At 38.1% G+C, this 17,858-nt stretch overlaps 1 long non-coding RNA gene across 25 annotated transcripts in view; it reads left to right on the top strand.

Moving 5' to 3' along the window:
* Window positions 1-17,858, top strand: part of LOC144292805 (uncharacterized) — a 230,447-nt gene that overhangs the window by 42,513 nt on the left and 170,076 nt on the right. For 12 of the 25 annotated variants that reach the window (XR_013360189.1, XR_013360190.1, XR_013360174.1 and 9 more), the window contains exons 4-6: window positions 7,400-7,463; window positions 9,251-9,342; window positions 9,501-9,597. The exons of 2 other annotated variants lie outside the window; for them this stretch is intronic. This is a non-coding gene — a long non-coding RNA (uncharacterized LOC144292805). Of the gene's footprint in view, window positions 1-7,390; window positions 7,464-9,250; window positions 9,343-9,500; window positions 9,598-10,277; window positions 10,410-17,858 lie in introns of all 25 variants that reach the window. 11 more of the 25 variants (XR_013360178.1, XR_013360183.1, XR_013360181.1 and 8 more) reach the window with 9 other exon arrangements.

Here is a 17,858-nt window from a genome sequence, read left to right on the forward strand (position 1 = left end):
CAGGATTTGAGCAGAGAAAATAGTGTGATAATATAATTTTTCTGATGGGGATGATTTGTATATCTTCATGGGTCTTTGTCTTCTCTTCTTGGCAAAATTAGCCCCACAGAGGCAAAAAGATAATAAATGCCTTAATTAATTAGGTCAGCTAGTCATTTTCTAGGTCGTATACATGTGTTAGTGCTCTAAATATGATCCTCAAAACAACTCTTCCAGGACTGTTATTTCTATTTTATAGACAAGGAATAAGAGGCTCACAAAAGTTCAATAATAAGTAAATTTGACATAGACAAGATGTGTTTCCGGATGAAATTCTCATCATCAGATTTCATAGCATAGAGGGATTTGCCACCAAGTGCCGTTTTGGTGTGTCAAGTCACCACCCTGGCACATAAATCCCTGAATAATCCTGTGAAAGCCAGATCCTTTATAACCAAATCCATTCTCTCCAATGCTCAGAGCATGAGGGTTTTATGCTGTCTGTAAATGACTTGAGGGAGACCTGGCCCAAGGGCTTGCTGACCATGGTGATGTCAAAGAACATAGTAGGGTTGAGCATGGCTGAATGGCACAGGCGGCTTTGGGCAATCCTTGCAAGGGCTATGATTACCCATTTTAATCCCCATAAAAATCTGCAGGGTCAGGCACTAATATCCCCATTTTGGGAATGAGGCAATAGAGATGCAGAGGTTAAGGATTTGCCCAAGGTTGGGGTGCCTGAATTGTTGAGCATCCAACTCAGTTGGTTGAGTGTGGGACTCTTGATTTTGGCTCAGATCATGATCTCAGGGTCCTGGGACTGAGCCCTGCATTGGGCTCTGTGCTGAGCACGGAGCCTGCTTAAGATTCTCTCTCCCTTTCCCTCTCCTCCTAACCTTTCTCTATTTTTTTTTAATTTTTATTTATTTATGATAGTCACAGAGAGAGAGAGAGAGAGAGAGAGGCAGAGACACAGGCAGAGGGAGAAGCAGGCTCCATGCACCAGGAGCCTGACATGGGATTCGATCCCGGGTCTCCAGGATCGCGCCCTGGGCCAAAGGCAGGCGCTAAACCGCTGCACCACCCAGGGATCCCTAACCTTTCTCTATTAAAAAAAAAAAAAAAAAAAGATTTTGGCCAAAGTCCCTCTACTAGGTAGTGGAGACAGGAACTGGGGCAGAAATGCCACTCAGTGACAAATGTTTTGAGCCTCGAGTTTCTATTTTTTGCAACACAAAGAGCTTCATTATATTTTTAAATGAAAGGACCAGTTGAGTGGGGTTTTACTCAATAACCTCTTTACTTGATCTCCAGTTTATAGATTAAACAATTGAAGATGAGAGCAGGCACATGGAAATTGAGAGATGGACCTGGGATTTGCGTCTAGGTTTAATTGTCCTCAACCCTTTATGTTGCGCCAGGCAGGGAATCTTGGGTCTGAAGTATCTCCATTCAAGAGCTTTTTAAAACACATTGATTACTGAATTCTCCTATTGAGCCTGGGAAGCCTCTGAACAGGTCTAAATGCTGGTCTTTGGTTCAGACACTCTCCCTCCTCCCCCCATGGTAACTCTCAGCTCTAGAGGAGAAGATACAATTTGGTGATAAGAAGGTTTATGGATTTCAAACAGGTTATATGTTGTAACCTGTGGCACTATCTAGTAGATATGAGCAGGCTTTTGAGTCCAATCTAGGTTTGAATCCAGCTTTCTTGTTCAACTCATTTGTTAAATGTCTGTCACATAATGGTGCTGTGAGGATTGTATAACGGAGTAAATGGAGAGTGTATAAAGTGTGCAAAGTGCTTAGCATGATGTCAGACATGAGGAAAGGGCTCAGTGTGCCACAGCTATGACAACTACTTTTTACTTGACTTGGGCCGAGAGGTTTGATTTTCCTGAACAGGAAGCACTGCAAGGCAGGACTAAGTTACCTTTAATTCATTGCCTTGATGTTTGTGTTCTTTGGCCAAAGTGTTTATAAATTCACAAGGGGGCTATGAATACTCATGGGTTTATCTGAAACATCACTGACTCTTCCCAAATGTGTTTCCTGACCTTGCCTTTTTTGGTATTCTCTTTCTTGGCTTTTCCTTTCTCTCTCTATCAAAGGATGCATGTAATTTTAACTCTCAGTTCAAATAAACCAGATATGATGGGAGAGAAAAGCATTTAACTAGAATGTCAAATTAAATGGAAAGGAGCAATAAGGAGACATGATCGATTTCCTTCTTTGCTTTTTTGAGCAATGTTTTAAAACACATCTCTGTAAAATTTTAGAAACCAAAATCCGGATATAGGCAAAACCCCCCACAAACCATGACCTCACGATCCTAGTGCTTTTTATCCAACCCCTCTCACTCTTTTTGCCCTAGGCACTTATTTGAAATGTAGATGTAAGATGGAGGATAAACATCTTTGTACTTTTTCTTTTAACATGTTGCTATAAAGCAATAAAAAGATGTGGATGAAACTTAAATGAATATCTCTAAGTGAAAGAATCTGATCTGAAAAGGCAACATACTGCATGATTCCAACTCTATGATGTTCTGGAAAAGGCAAAACTGTGGAGGCGGTAAAGTGATCAGTGGTTACTGGTGGCTTGGGGGTAGGGAGAGACGAATGAGTAGTTGAAGCACAGAAGGTTTAGAGGGCAGAGGAATTATTCTATGTCATATTCTAATGGATGCATGACATTGTACATTTGTCAAGACCCATAGAACTGTACTATGCCAAGAGTGAACACTAATGTATACTGTGCATTTTAGTTAATAATAATGTATTGATATTAGGTCATCAGTTGTATCAAATGTACAATAGGAAGGCAGATGTTAATAATAGGGGAAACTGTATTGGGAAAGGTGGAATATGAGAATTTTCTGTACCTTCTGCTCAATATTCCCGTGAACCTAAAACTGCTCTAAAAGTAAAGACTATAAAAAATATAGTAGAATTTAAATTTTTGAACATCTGTTATGTCCTTCAAAATAGTCTCCTCAGATGTTATGTGCATGTTTTAATGATTCTGTCTTTGCTAAAAACATGTTGAAGTCCTCATCGAAAACTTTCTACAGAGATTAGGTGGGTGAGCAAGATGGAAATACCATTTTTAAATTACATTTGTGTAGTCATCAGAAGATGGGGAGGAAATGAGACCTTTTCTCACTTGACTCATAAATTGGATTTGAAGGTCTTTTCCAAAGAGCAAATCCTGGTGGGAATTTGTGTGTAGCTTCCCAAGAAAGCTCTTTGAAAGAGAATAGTGCTTCTTTGGATCATGAGGTCTGGCATGAGAGAGAAAAAAAAATTGAAAGCATCATATTCGGGCAGCCCGGGTGGCTCAGCGGTTTAGCGCCACCTTCAGCCCAGGGCCTGATCCGGGGTCCCGGTATCGAGTCCCGCATCGGGCTCCCTGCATGGAGCCTGCTTCTCCCTCTGCCTGTGTCTCTGCCTCTCTCTCTCTTTCTCTCTGTGCCTCTCATGAATAAATAAATAAAAAATCTTTTAAAAAAGCATCATATTCATGTCTTGAGTTTTTTCTTTCATGAGACAGTGGACATTGGTGATATTTGACTACCAAATCACAGCACAGACATAGACCTTTAACCAAAATCTACTTCTACCATTTGTCAACTGTAGAGTCTTGGGCAATTTTGAACCATAGTTTGCTTCCTTAAAATAGGAACTATTATTCTTGGACAATTTATGTGGAATTTAATGGAGAGTGCACACTCTGTGGTTGGAATGTGCTACTCAATACTGCTCAATCATAGTAAAAATTATTACCAAGAATATTGTTTCTATCAAGAGGGCATCTGAATTTCATACTCTCTTGTGAAGCTGATATTAAAATACTAAAATTAGGGGCACTTGGATGGCTCAGCTGGGTGCACGGTCAACTCTTGATTTCAGTTCAAGTCATGGTCTCAGGGTTCTGGGGTCAAGCCCAACATTGGGGAGTCTATTTGAAGATTCTCTAACTCTCCTCCCTCTGCCCCTCCCCCTGCTTGCTCTCTCTCTCAAATAAGTAAGTAAGTAAATAAATAAATAAATAAATAAAACGATTTATAGAAAGATATATTTTGGAGCAGAAAATTTGCACGTCATTATTATCACCTGATGTGTTAATATCTATTATTTTTTTAAAAAAATCTCTTTTCTTTTTTGTAGCAGTTAATGTACAAAATTTATGACCTACTTTTTAAGGGTTTGAACATCTATAAGTTTACACAATATCACTTTTACTTACCAGCTTTCTGATACACTTCAAATGTGTAAGGAACTTAAAGCCATGTTGAAGCCAGTGCATTGAGGATTGGCCATAATTTGCAGCCCATTTTAGCAATGCTGAGATCTGTAACCTGAAACAGCCATGGATGTGTTATGTGAATGTGATTTGTCAACTGTGTCACAGTGAAGGAAAAGATTGAGAATTGCTGTTTTGGCTTAGTCCATGTGCCAGCTTGTTATTCCTATTACCCTTCAAAGTCAGACTCAGCTGCTACTACAATTCCTGGGGGCAGCATCTGGAGTCCATTTTGTTTTTCCAGGGAGTATAATTTGCCTTAACATACACATTTTCAAGCAAATGTTAATACATCAGAGAGGACTGATGAAGAATTCTGCTAATTGCTGAACCCCTTGGTTGATATTTTAGGAATAAATGGAAAAATATCCAAATAAAACTTAGGAAAGGATAGAAATTAATTTTAGTAACAGTATAATGCCAGTTCCAAGCCTGGCTCTTACAGCTAACCATCAAGTTAATTTAATTCCTCAAACCCCATTGCTCCAACAAAATGTTGTTTAAATCAATTCATTCTTTCATTAGGCTGCCTAAGAGCACCGTGGAGTGATGAGAAATTACTGAGATGGCATTCATGTTTCAAAAGCCCCTCAGTTTCACTTCATTTTCCATCCTGACATGGGACTAATGTTCTGCATTTGCATGCTAAAATAGTATTTTTAATTGTAAAAGTGGTGTTGTTAAATTACCTTCAAATGAGTTTATTTTAAACGGTTCATTAAAGTTTTTGAAATCATTCCCTGCATGATTGCATCTCTTCTCTGCTTTGATGTATTACATCTCTCACCAAAAACACTGGCGCTGAGAGAAAAACCTTTTCTTGCAAGACTCACAGCTCCCGATCTGGCTAGTTTTGAAGTGAGAGCAGCAAAAGCCTCATGCTATTGCAGAGTGGCTGAGGGCACCGTCTCTGGCACCTCAGCTGAGAGGCTCAGGGGAGGGGTCAAGGCAGGTGGCTGTGTTCTGCAATAATGAAAGGTCAAAGCCACAGAGGTTTCAAAAGGCTGTGTCAATTCAGAAGATGAAAAGCAGTTCCCCCTGGATAGCTAGTTTGGTTCTGAGATTTAAATACATCTCATGGATTCTGTGTGTTCTCTCTCATTTTAAGTCTTCTCTTCCCTGCCCCCTGCCCGCAACCCCCCCCCCCCCCAGCCGCCATATCACTATTCCTCTTCATTATTTCTGCTCTCTCAGTGTCTTCTGGGACAGTTGCCCTGTCTTATCTTAAGCCTCAATGATTACTTTCTCAAAGAAGGCTTCCTTTACAAATAACATGATTTTCCTGAGATTGCCATTTGTATATTTATGAGAGTTCTTTTATCATAATATTCATTTATAGTAGATTTAGGGAAACATGAAGTTGCAATATGTTGATGGAGTTGATTTGTGTGTGATTTTTAAAGTTATTGTTATGAAATCCCAATTTCACATTCAGACGCACTACTTTCTGCAATGGTAGAGGTGGCCATCAAAAATCACTGAGGAAGGAGGTGCCTGGGTGGCTCATTTGGTTGAGTGTCTGACTCTTGATTTTGGATCAGGTCATTATCCCAAGGTTCTGAGATCAGGCCCTGCATGGGACTCTGTGCTCAGCATTGAGTCTGCTTGAGATTCTCTCTCCCTCTCCCTTTGCCCCTCCCTGCCTTGCACGCTCTCTCTTTAAAATAAAGAAATAAAATCTTTAAAAAAAACCAACAACACTGAATGAGGTTATCTACTCATAATGTGGAGAAAAAGTGTGGAGTGGAGAGCCAGCTATGTTATATGCTATAGTACATAATGTTAGCACTTTGCAACGTCCTGATCATTGGATGGTCTTGAAGGTAACATCACAGTACTATTATGCATTAACAGTGTGTTCTAACACCTTTTAAACAATGATAATAGCCCAATCATCCAATTATTGATTGCTGGAGCCAATATCAAGAATAAAACTCCTATTTCCTCAGGTAAGTCATAATCCCTAGACCTTGCCCTTTAATTGTTGGCCTACATTAACTTTTCCTTGAACTTGCAGTACTCACAATGCATCAGCATGCATTTATTGAGCACATATTATGTGTAAGACTGTAATAGGAACCATTAAGAAAAGAAAATAATAAAAATGGAGAGGAAATGAAAGCTAATCATCATTTTCTCTGTTCTAGTTACTGTTCTATGTATTTTCACCTGTATTATCTCATGACAGTCTTCCAGGATAGATAAGATCATTCTCATTTTAATGGCAAGGAGGCTATAGATTCTAATTTTTGCACTCAAGGGATTTACAGTTCAGTGGGCAAATGAAATACACACATGATAAAAAAATATAAAGCAATATGTAATGATTATCAAATGAGTATTTCCAATGTAACTACCACATTGTTGAAAAGAGAGGTCATAAATTTGGGTTGGGCTAAATAGGAACATCTTTGATACTCTGGTGGGGGAGGAAATTCATTCACACTTATAAGCATTTTTGGAAGGCCCATCATAGTTCTTTTCAAAGATTTCATAGTCTCAGGGTAGGAACTGATATATAAACAAAAGTATCAATGAGGGAGTGACTATGTGACTTGGTAGGAGGATTAAATGAAAGGGGAAATGTAATATATATAACTGTTGACTGTAGCTCTTTGAGATTCCATGACTTATTTGAGTAGTTTTTATGTTGTTTTTTTTTTTCGTTTCTGGTAGTACTTTGGTTCACTTCATAAAATTCATGAAGATGTAGAAAAGCTTAGATTTTTGATGTATCTCCTCGTGTAAGCTCTTGCTTTTACTCTAACTTTGGATTAAAACAATCTATTTCATTTTCCAGGATTCAGGGCAGTTGATTTTACAAATTTCAGTTTGGCTAATGGCATCAATATATACAAGATTTTGAATTCACTTCCAAATTACTTCTCCCACCTATTTTTTCATGTGAATGTTTTTAATATTTACAAAAACAATATAGGCTAAAAACGGATATTTAAGTCTTGACTTAGAAGCTGGTTTGGATGATGAAAACTTGGGATGTTAATTCAAACTATGGTAGGAAAGAATTCCATTGCTTTATTAGAAGTGAAGTCTTTTGTTGAAACTATTCATCGACATGATACAATAAATCATCTCCAGGTTTCAGATAGTCCAGTATTTTTGTTGCCAACCAAGAAGTATATTGAAGAAAATCTTATCTGTTTCCTGTGACATCAAAGGTTAGGATTTTTCTCTGAATATTTCCAATTTCCTTAAAAACTTATTGATATTGCTACCAAATGGAAGTTTAGCCACATCCTTTAGGAAGCTATATTTGTGTTACATGGCACAAGGAACTTTGCAGATGTAATTAAAATTACTACTCATCTGACCTTAAAATAACAATTTATCTTGGATTATCTTGGTGAGCCAAGTGAAATCACATGAGACCTTGGAAAGAGAAATATTTGTCAGGATGGTAGCAGAAGGGGAAGTCAGAGATTTGAAGTAGGAGGATTCAGGATGCTGTTGTTGCCTTGAACCTGAAGGCGCCCATGTGTCAAGGCACTGCAAGGACCTAAAATCTGCCCCAAACCTGCATGGGCTTCCTTACAGCCTCCAGATAAGAGCTCAGCTTAGTGGACACCTTGCTTTCAGCTTTGCAAGGTCCCGAGCTGAGGATCCAGTTAACCCACAGCGTCCAGACTCCTGACCCACAGAACTCTGAGATAATAGATGTTATTTATGTTATTTATAATTTACCATTAACCTTATGGTAATTTGTGAATGCAGCAATAGAAAACTAATATATTCAGCAAGGCCCTGAAGGCATGTATAATCTGGCCCTAACATCCTCTCCGGCTTCACCTTGGTCTACTTTTCTCACTGCCACACACACTACTTTTCAGCAACACTGACTGTATTGTGTTAAATTGCAGTCTCCAAAAGATATGTCCACATCCTAGCCACCAGTACCCATGAATATGGCTTAATTTGGGAAAAAGATGTTTACAGATATAATTAGGGATCTCAAGATGAGGTCATACCTGGTCAACCAGGTAGGCCCCAAATCCATGACAGATGTCCTTATAAGAGACAGAAGAGAAGATCATAAAAAAAAGGGAAATGCAAATAGGAGCAACATCTGGCATTATGTTGTCCCAAGCCAAGGAAACATCTAGAACCTCGAGAAATAGCAATAGGCAAGGAAAAAGTCTCCTGTCCAGCCTCCTGAAAGAACATAGCCCTGCCAACACCTTGATTTAGGGCTTCTGGCTTCCAGAACTGTGAGAGAATCAGTTTCTGTTGATTTAAGCCATTTGCTTTGTCATAACTTGTTACAGAAGTTTTAGGAAATCAACACACTGACTTCAGATTCTGGAGGGAGTTGCAACCTTTCCTTTCTCTGCGCCTTCTTAACATTTTGGAATTTGTGTGTTTCTCCATATAGTTTTCTCCCCAACTCTTTCCATTTGCCTGGCTGACTTTTTCTCATGTGGAAGGTCTCAGCTCAGTTGATTCCTTAGGAAGGCTATCCCCGACCACCCTCCTCTACGACTCTGCTAATAGTTTAGGCTTCTCTGTTACATATTCTCGCAGCAACATATTATTTCCTGTACTTATTAGCATATATTTGTTCTGTGTTTTTTTTCCCCTTTCCACTAGAGTGTCTAAGAGGGCAGTCCTCATTTCTGTATTATTCACCTGGGTACAACACCTATCCCACAGCAGGTGGGCTATAAATATTTGTTGAATGAATAAATGAATATCCCTTCTGGCTCATTCTCTGTTTGGTAATATCAGAAGAATCAATGCTATGCAAAGACCAATGGAAAAAAAAATTAAATATTTCTGTCCCTGACACCCAATTTCAATGCTATTTCCTAAAGTGCCAACCTTCTGTTCATATTCAAGGTAAAGAATTAAGCAATGATGGGAACCTGAAATGGAAACCGCTGAAGATAAGTAGAGAATAGTTAGGGGTCAGAGCTTTTGTTTCTAACCTTCTCTTCAAAATGCCTTTCAGATTTGTTTCCAAAGAGCAGAAGCTGAGGGGAGGAGTGTGAGGACTATCTGATGCCCACATAATTGTTTATTTCTGAGCAGACAGCTTATGCTGTAAGCATCAAGTTTTTTTTCTTTTTATTTGTTTCCCCCTTTTGTTTAAGTCAAAGTAATTATGTTTGCATTAGATTAAGCACTGACTTATTCTTGTGCAAAAACAATGGAGATTTGTTTTTCCTCCCCATCTCACGTTCACTGTGTCATTCTGACAGTAGCGCTGAGGAGTGAAGCCGCAGTCATATTGCAGACTTGGAGCTGTGTCCTGAAAGTCATTTGCTTGCCCTTTGCAGAAAAGAAAGGCAAAGAAAGGTAGGAAGAGGGGAAACTGGAAAAGACGAGACTGGGGTTATTAGCAAAATAAAAAAATATTATAAGAATGCTTTTGGTTTTGCTTTTGTGGGAGGGTTCATGATAAGCTAAGTTCTTTTGATAGTCACTTAATGCAGCAGAAAATTCATTAAACTGTTTATGGCCCCAATCCTTCCATATCTGCTTATTGTGTCTCTTCTGGCCAGTGGGCTTCCAGGGTTTTCCCTAGGTGCCCATGTTCCCTCCCCCCTTACGTTTCTTGGGTAGACGCTTGGACAAAATTGCCACAAGGGTCTCTGCAGTCATTAAAGAAGCCTGGGGAGCTTCCACAGGTCGACCTGGGAGAGGTAAAGACTGGGGAGGAGGAGCTGGATCTCCTTGTCTCCTGGAAGCCCCTGAAGAAGGAGAAAAGTGATGTTCTGGACCAACTGTGATCACGTGGGAGCCAGTCATCTCCAAAATCAGAATTCTGATGATAATTGGAATCTCTCCCTCTCACTGTGGAAGGCACACATCTCATTTTCCTCTTGGGGCTCACAGATACTTTTGAGCTGCTTGGCCTGGTCAGAATGACTAGGATTCTTAGAACAGGAAGCTTTCTTTTGGGTCAGGACTGTATTTGAGACTTCCCAAAAAAATCATCTTACTATTTTCCTATTCCTTGCCTTTGCATCTGGGAGGCTCTGTGGGGACATTTGGAGGCTGTGGAGACTCAGAGAAGCTCAGGAAGGAATTCAGGCTCTGCCATGATTGTGGGAACATCAGCACGTTACTTATTACACCAGGCTGCAGTTTCTTCTAATATTAAGCGGGTGAGATAATGTTCACCTCTGGGGCTTGTTGTAAAAAAAAAGGGGGGGGGGTGAGATAATGTAGGAAGAACATCAGCACAATTTCTAGTACATGATCCTGTTTCAAGACTGGCCAGAAAATCCCACCCAAACTGTGTCTTTGGTGGATTATGCTAGTTGCTAAAATAGCACCACTATTTCCATTTACTGAGGACATTACAGCTTGATCTTCTGCTTTACCATAGAACATATTTTATCCTTAGACTTGTTTTTTAAGGTAGGAACATATTTTTTTTTTCTTTCTTGGGTCACTTAGACTTTAATCATTCAAGATGACTATCCCAGTGAGACCTACCTTATGCTAAACAGTCCCGTTTCCACATTTTTTTCATTAACTAGGTTTTTTGTTTGTTTGTTTTGTTTTTTGATAAGGAGAGAAACAACTTAGAATGGATATTTTTTGAACACCTACTATTGGCAGATAGTCCACAAGAAAGAATTTCTTTGATCTTCACAATGACTCTGTGAGGAAAATTTTACTAATATCTTCATTCTGCAGATGTGAAAATGAAGGCTTGGAAGGTTTGAGCCAGGGTGTCTAACAAAAAAAGCACTTTTTTAAAAAAAAATTGAAATATTGTTGACATACAGTATCCTACTAGTGTCAGGTGTACAATAGTTTCAGGTGTACAATAGGTGTACAATGATTTGACATTTATGTGCATAATGAAATGATCACCAAAGAGACGTGTAGTTACTATCTGTTACCATACAAAGTTATTATGATATTATTGACTATATTCTCTATGCTGTGCTTTAAATCTCTGAAAAACACTTGCTCTTTTAATGAAACCAATTCTTTCTCCCTCTGTTTTGAGAGATAAAAAGGTCAATTCTGAAAGTGGGACAGAATAGAATCTGGGAATCCTTAATGCTTATGAATAATAGAAAATTATCTCTTTCCATTCAGAAAAGAGACTTCCTGGGATGCTCAGAGAGCTGATTTTTCCTTGATATGGTTAATTTTTATTCTTTGAAGAGTGGTTCAAAGGGTTGTACAGAGGACAGCATGTGTGAGGGCCTGTGTGTTGATTGGTCCTGGGCTCTTCTTGACAAAGCACACAGCTGTGAGTTGTGGGTATTGTTCCTTGATCCCTAAGAAGAATCTCCAGGTTCTTTTCTTATATAACCTTAGTAGCCCTTTGTAGTAAGTTATTGAGTGTCCTTTGGCCACATGTACCCTCAGAAACAAGAGTTTGGTATGCAGAATTTGAGTAATGGGCTGAAATGAGACCATTTCTTTTTTCTGACAGCATCCCATTAACCACTCAGACCCATATTCAGCCATTGTTCAGGGCATAGTCCCACTCTTCAAGAGGGTAATTGCAAGACATTGAGTTATGAAGGGAACTTGGGTTCCCCAGAGCCATAGCAGATTGACGTACTTGATTAAGTTTCTAAAACTACCTCCTGTTCAGTGTAACTTGACATAGTTCAGTTAGACTTTGTGCATTTTTCCTCTCACTGTGTAAAAGTGAGGCTCAGTGTTGCTTTGTAACATCCTGCTATCATGGTAATGATTTTTGGATTACTTAGAAAAATCTTCCACTAATTGCCATGCTGATACCTCATTGTTTTCATAACTTCATTTACTCTAAAGCCAACTGAAGGAATGTAGATAAGCACCGTAGCACAGTTCATGGAGGACCTGTGATAGTGTGGGATGGGTGTAGGACATGATACAGAGCTGTGCACAAAAATATCTCTGTCTTATGCACTTATAATCCAGTTTACCAAACCAGACTTTCCTGTAAAAGAAACCTAATGTTATAGAACAGAGCCTGCAAGGCTGCATGAGAGGGATATCTAGAATGATTCATCTTGAATGATACCCCCAGTCTGGTACATAATATGCAATAAATATATAGGCATTTAATGAAATGAATGAATAAATGGTATGATAGGCAAATGAAAGAGATTGTATGGCATGAAAGAAGAATTATAGAATTTAGAGCAAAGGGGAGAATTCTGGCTTCACCTATTTATTGTGTGATCTGGGGCTAGTCACTGATTCTGTTTTCTCATATGTAAAATGTATATAATAAGCATTTCCCTCTTTGCTTGTGATGAGTTAATGAGAAAATACTTTTCAAGATCCCAGGATAGGTAAATGTGTGTATACGATTATGCATACATACCTGTGTATCTATTTCCTCCTTTATTTAAAAAAGGATTTGAAGTAACATACAGAAACATCCAAGTTTCTAGGACTGCATATAAAAGTAGAGGAGAGGAATCCCCGGGTGGCGCAGCGGGTTAGCGCCTGCCTTTGGCCCAGGGCGCGATCCTGGAGACCCGGGATCGAATCCCACGTCGGGCTCCCGGTGCATGGAGCCTGCTTCTCCCTCTGCCTATGTCTCTGCCTCTCTCTCTCTCTCTCTCTCTCTCTGTGACTATCATAAATAAATAAAAATTAAAAAAAAATAAATAAAAGTAGAGATGAAAGTGTTAGTAAAGGGAAATTAAAGATGGGGAAAAACATAAGTATAATGAAGGCCAAATGTACATAAGTTACAGGGTATATATATTTCTACATTATCTAGAAAAGAACCACAAATTTGGCTTTAAGTTTTCTAGTAAATAAAATAAAGAAGTTAATATGATAAGATACATAATTCACATTGTTAGTCAACAGCAACAACACCTTTTCAGAAGAATGTCCCAAGAAACAAGATTTGCTGCAAACTACATTCTCCATAAACAGATCTCCCTGGGCTATTTCTTTTAGTGCATGTGATTATCCAGTATATGCCTTAAAATGGGAACAAGGACAAAAACCCTGTGATCTAAAACATTGATTTCTGACGGTATTACTTATGCCTAGGACAAATTTAAATTATTCACTCATGTCATGTTAGAAGGACTATATAAAAACAAAAAATAAAGGAAGTCACCAAATAGATTATCAGAAAAAGCTTGGCTGCACAGTTTATAAATAGGGATATTCTGGAGTCAGACTTTTGGAGGGAAAGAAAAAAAAAAACTTGCTCACCTGATTACAATGATCATGATTATGATTTAAAGTTATTTTTAATAATTCCCTTTTTATTTGGTATTTTTGTTATAATGTTTTCTTCTACATAAATTGTAAACTTCACAAAATATTGTTATTATCATTGCCTTAAGCAGTCAATATATATCCCTTTTTGGTATTGTTTATTCTTTGTTAGTTCTCCATCTGGAAGAACTGTCATCTGGAATCATTTCCCTTTGGATTAAGGCAATTTCTTTATTTTTTACAGTAAAAGTCCATTCCAATGAATTTCTTCATGACTATACGAAAATAGATTTCTTTTGCTTTCATTTTTCAAGGATATTTTTACCAAGTATAGAATTCTAGTATTGGCAGTTTTTCTTTTAGCACTTTAAAAAAGCCATTACAATTTCTTTTTTTTTTTTGATAATTCATTTTATTTTTATTATTTTTTAAATAAATTTATTTTTTATTGGTGTTCAATTTGCCAACATACAGAATAACACCTAGTGCTCATCCCGTCAAGTCCCCCCTCAGTGCCCATCACCCATTCACCCCCACCCCCCGCCCTCCTCCCCTTCTACCACCCCTAGTTCGTTTCCCAGGGTTAGGAGTCTTTCATGTTCTGTCTCTTTTTCTGATATTTCCCACTCATTTTTTTCTCCTTTCTAATGGCAAGATAATTTCTCTTGAGAAGTCAGCTGCCATTTTCCTTGCTATTTCCCTGAAAAACAAGGTTTCTTTGTTCCCCTCTGGATGATTTTAGGATTTTTCTTTCTTTTTTCCTTTTGCTTTTTGGTTTCTAACAGTTAGACCTATGTACCTAGGTGTGGGTTTTTTTTTTTTTTTTTTTTTTTTGCTTTATTTTGCTTCAGATTCACTGAGTTTCTTCATTGGTGAGTTAATATCTAGATCCAGTTAACTCCAAAGTCCAAGTGGTGGATCCAGAGGGTGTGATATCTCCTAAGCTTTGGCTATGGTCAGATCATCTTCCAGTTGTGCCTGAAACTATTCAGTGACAGCTTTTTAAGTTCTAACTTTGTGTATCTCTTCAGAGGAAATACCTATTGATTCTATTACCTTTCTCTTGTTCTTAGCTAGCCATTATCTACTTCTTACAGTTGAGTGAACCTGAATGCACACACAAAGTCAGATCTAATAGAAAACCTTTTAGTGATCATTTCTCAGCCAGTTCCCATGGGAACAAAGGGCAGTTCAATAATAGGTCACTTTTTTTGACTTATCTATTTTTTCCCATTTTTTTCAAAGAATATAACTGCTGGATGTTGGTGGGTCAATTACCAGATACCAGTTAACACCAAAAGAAACATTACTTAAATATTGCAAACTTGAAAACTTGAATATGAAGTGGATTGGACTGTTTATACAACTCTAGAAATTATACAATATAGTTCTGGATGAAAACATTCCATGAAAGCTTCGATAATTTTAAGGCACTGCCTAAAAATTTATGGCTTGCTTTACATAGCAGTTTGTGGGTAAATCCCTGTCTTAGAAGGCAGTTCTTGAATATTTTCCTCCTATGTTGACAAAAAAGGGATAATTTGACAATAGAATCTGTCAAAGATTTGGAAATGTATTTTCCACTCACTTGGAATTTCTTTAATGATATAATCTAGCTATATTTATGGGGGATTCATACTGCTGCATTATTGATTCCTTCATGGATGGGATATAGTTCTTTTTTTGGGGGGGGGGTATAGTTCTTAAGCCAGAATCATTACCCTTTGGAAGGCCATGTTGTATAAAGTAAAGAAGCACTGAACTTCAAGTAGAGCAATCTAAGTTCTGGATACAATTTGGTCTCTGAACAGTTAGTTGGATGAAGTTGGATAAGTCACTTCATTTGTAAAAGAATGGAGTTGAGTTAAATGATTTTAGGTCCTTTTGAGCCTACGTATTTTCTAACACACAGGATTCTGTGTTTAAGGCATACAAATTTTGTGCCCCATCCATTTTCAAGAAATGTTCAGAATTTTTGCTTTGGTCATTGATGTATAGGTGCTATTGTGGAAAAACTTATGAGCACCTAATCTGCATGTTGGGTTTTTTTCAAGAGGAAAATAAGTAATACTCCTTTCTGTGCTTTGTAAGTTCAGAAGTAATTGAGAGATGAGCTAATTATAGAAGAATAGGGATAAATCAAGGAGGCTATTTGAATGTTATGGAAATTTTAAGAGGAAATAACTTTACAAAGGGGTGATAAACTGCCAAATGCTGTAGAGAGAGGTATTAGATGAAGAGAAAGCAGAAAGCACCATTAGTGACTGTTGAGAGGACAAGGTCAACGTTGGAATAGAGGCCAGTTTCCAAGGGATAAAAAAGGGAGTGGATGATGCATGGCAAGTGGAGTTTATATTCTTCCTTTGAGAAACCTGGAGTCATAAAAAGAGAGACTGTTATCCTAAGAGGAAAACACTGTTGAAAAAAAAAAGAATGCTTTATGGTTGGAGGAAGTTAATTAAATTTACACATGTGATGGCTGTTAACTTTTTTTCCTGTGCTGTATAATTTTCTTTTGCAGAATTACCTCTCTTTTCGCCTCTGCCCATGTTGTGTGGCAGCAGATAATTCTCTCCTCTCTCTTCCCTTGTACTTTACGATTTCCATGTGACTCAGACTAGTCAATAAGAGCATTCTATCTTTTGGTTCAGGGATGAGCACATTACTCTGGCCAAGAGATTAAGAGCTCTCCCTGGGACTTTTTCTGCAGTCATTAGGGAAGAGGCATTTTTTCCCCCTCTCTGGTATTGATTGCACTAAGGACAATGAGAATGTTTGAAAATGAAAGACCCAGAAGTAAAGAATACAAACACACACACATACAGAGGACAGGAGAGAGAGAGAGAGAGAGAGAGAGAGAGAGAGAAGGTCTGAGGGGAGAAAGAGACAGAGACAGAGAGAGAGAGACACCGAGAAAGAGGCAGAGAGGAGAGTGACAGACTAAGATTGTCAAGACTCTTTGAACTTTTGGATCTAATTCTAAATGTAACTCTAAATTTTAACCAACAGTAGTAAAAAGGTATGCAAAGGAAAAATCCAGAGTGAAAAATAAAAGACTGGAAGTGTGGCAAAAATGGGTCTACTGATGAAATCCAGTCTCAGAGGAAGCTCTAGGAGATGAAGTGGAGGGATTTGCCTGAGATACTCCTCAGATGCTGAAGAAAACGGAAGATGATAACCCTAGAGATAGAGAGAAATGTTGATGTGGGGAGAAGTAGAGTTGAGGAAATTGGTATGAAATGGCTAAGATCACTTTTATACAATAGGAAAAAAGCTACCCATCATGTGACACATAATCAACTTGTTACATTGATTTTTTTCATGAACGTTATGAGAAGTTGCTTTCAAAAAGCTGTTATGCTTTTGATTGAGTTCTATAGGTTATTGGCTATAAATAGCGTAGGGAGATATGAAAAACAGTAGAAGATATGGGGAACCATTGAAATGTATCACACACACACACACACACACACACGCACATCCCATGGACATAGGTACATTACCTGCTTTAGCATTGTTATTTGTGAATGCAGCTGAAAATAAGCCAAAGCACTAGAGGTGGATCTCTGTCTTGATGTCCTTAACCAGCCAACTCATGATGTACTTTATGAAGATGGTCCTGTTTGGCTTTCTGTGGTTTTCCCCTTTCCTTCCTTTTTTCCTTATTCTTTCCTTGTGAATACTTATAAAGTGCTAGCTACAGGGATTACAATTTTGAATAAGATAGATATGGTCTCTGCCATCGCAGTGGTGAAAAAATGATGAAAGGATTAAGAAGGGACCAAATATTTCACAAATGTGGAGTCTTGTATCTATTTTACCAACTTCAGAACTTTTTATAAGAACATTATTTATTGATAAGTTGTCAAAACTGAATCAGCTGTGCTTATTTTTATTGAAATTGGGAAGTTGGTTGTGTCCAACAAGCTTGACAATTTATGTGGACAAACCTTTGGAGAAAAGACAGTTTTTTAAAAAATAGTATTCTCTGCTAAGCTTCATCTGGTTTTATTTAATTGAATATAAATAAATATATTTTAGCATATGCTATTCCTTTTGCTACCTTCTCTCCACTTGACAAGTGCTCATTAAGCAAAAACCATTATTATTATTATTAATTATTATTATTATTATTATTTTGTGACAGATAAAGGAAATTAAATTATTTGCAATGAATTCTTTATCTTCCTGAAAGGTTCTGGCACAGACTGTTTACTCTGTGAGGTTGAATTGGAGGGACACTGTGGTTGTTGGTAGGGGCTGAAATGTTGGAGTGCATTATTTCAAGCCAGAAAATGTAACCAATTAAAAAAAATCCCCAAAACAGATCCCTGGGTGGCGCTGCGGTTTGGCGCCTGCCTTCGGCCCAGGGCGCGATCCTGGAGACCCGGGATCAAATCCCACGTCAGGCT

This window comes from Canis aureus, chromosome 21 (genome assembly GCF_053574225.1).
Source record: "Canis aureus isolate CA01 chromosome 21, VMU_Caureus_v.1.0, whole genome shotgun sequence".
Classification (NCBI taxonomy): Eukaryota; Metazoa; Chordata; class Mammalia; order Carnivora; family Canidae; genus Canis; species Canis aureus.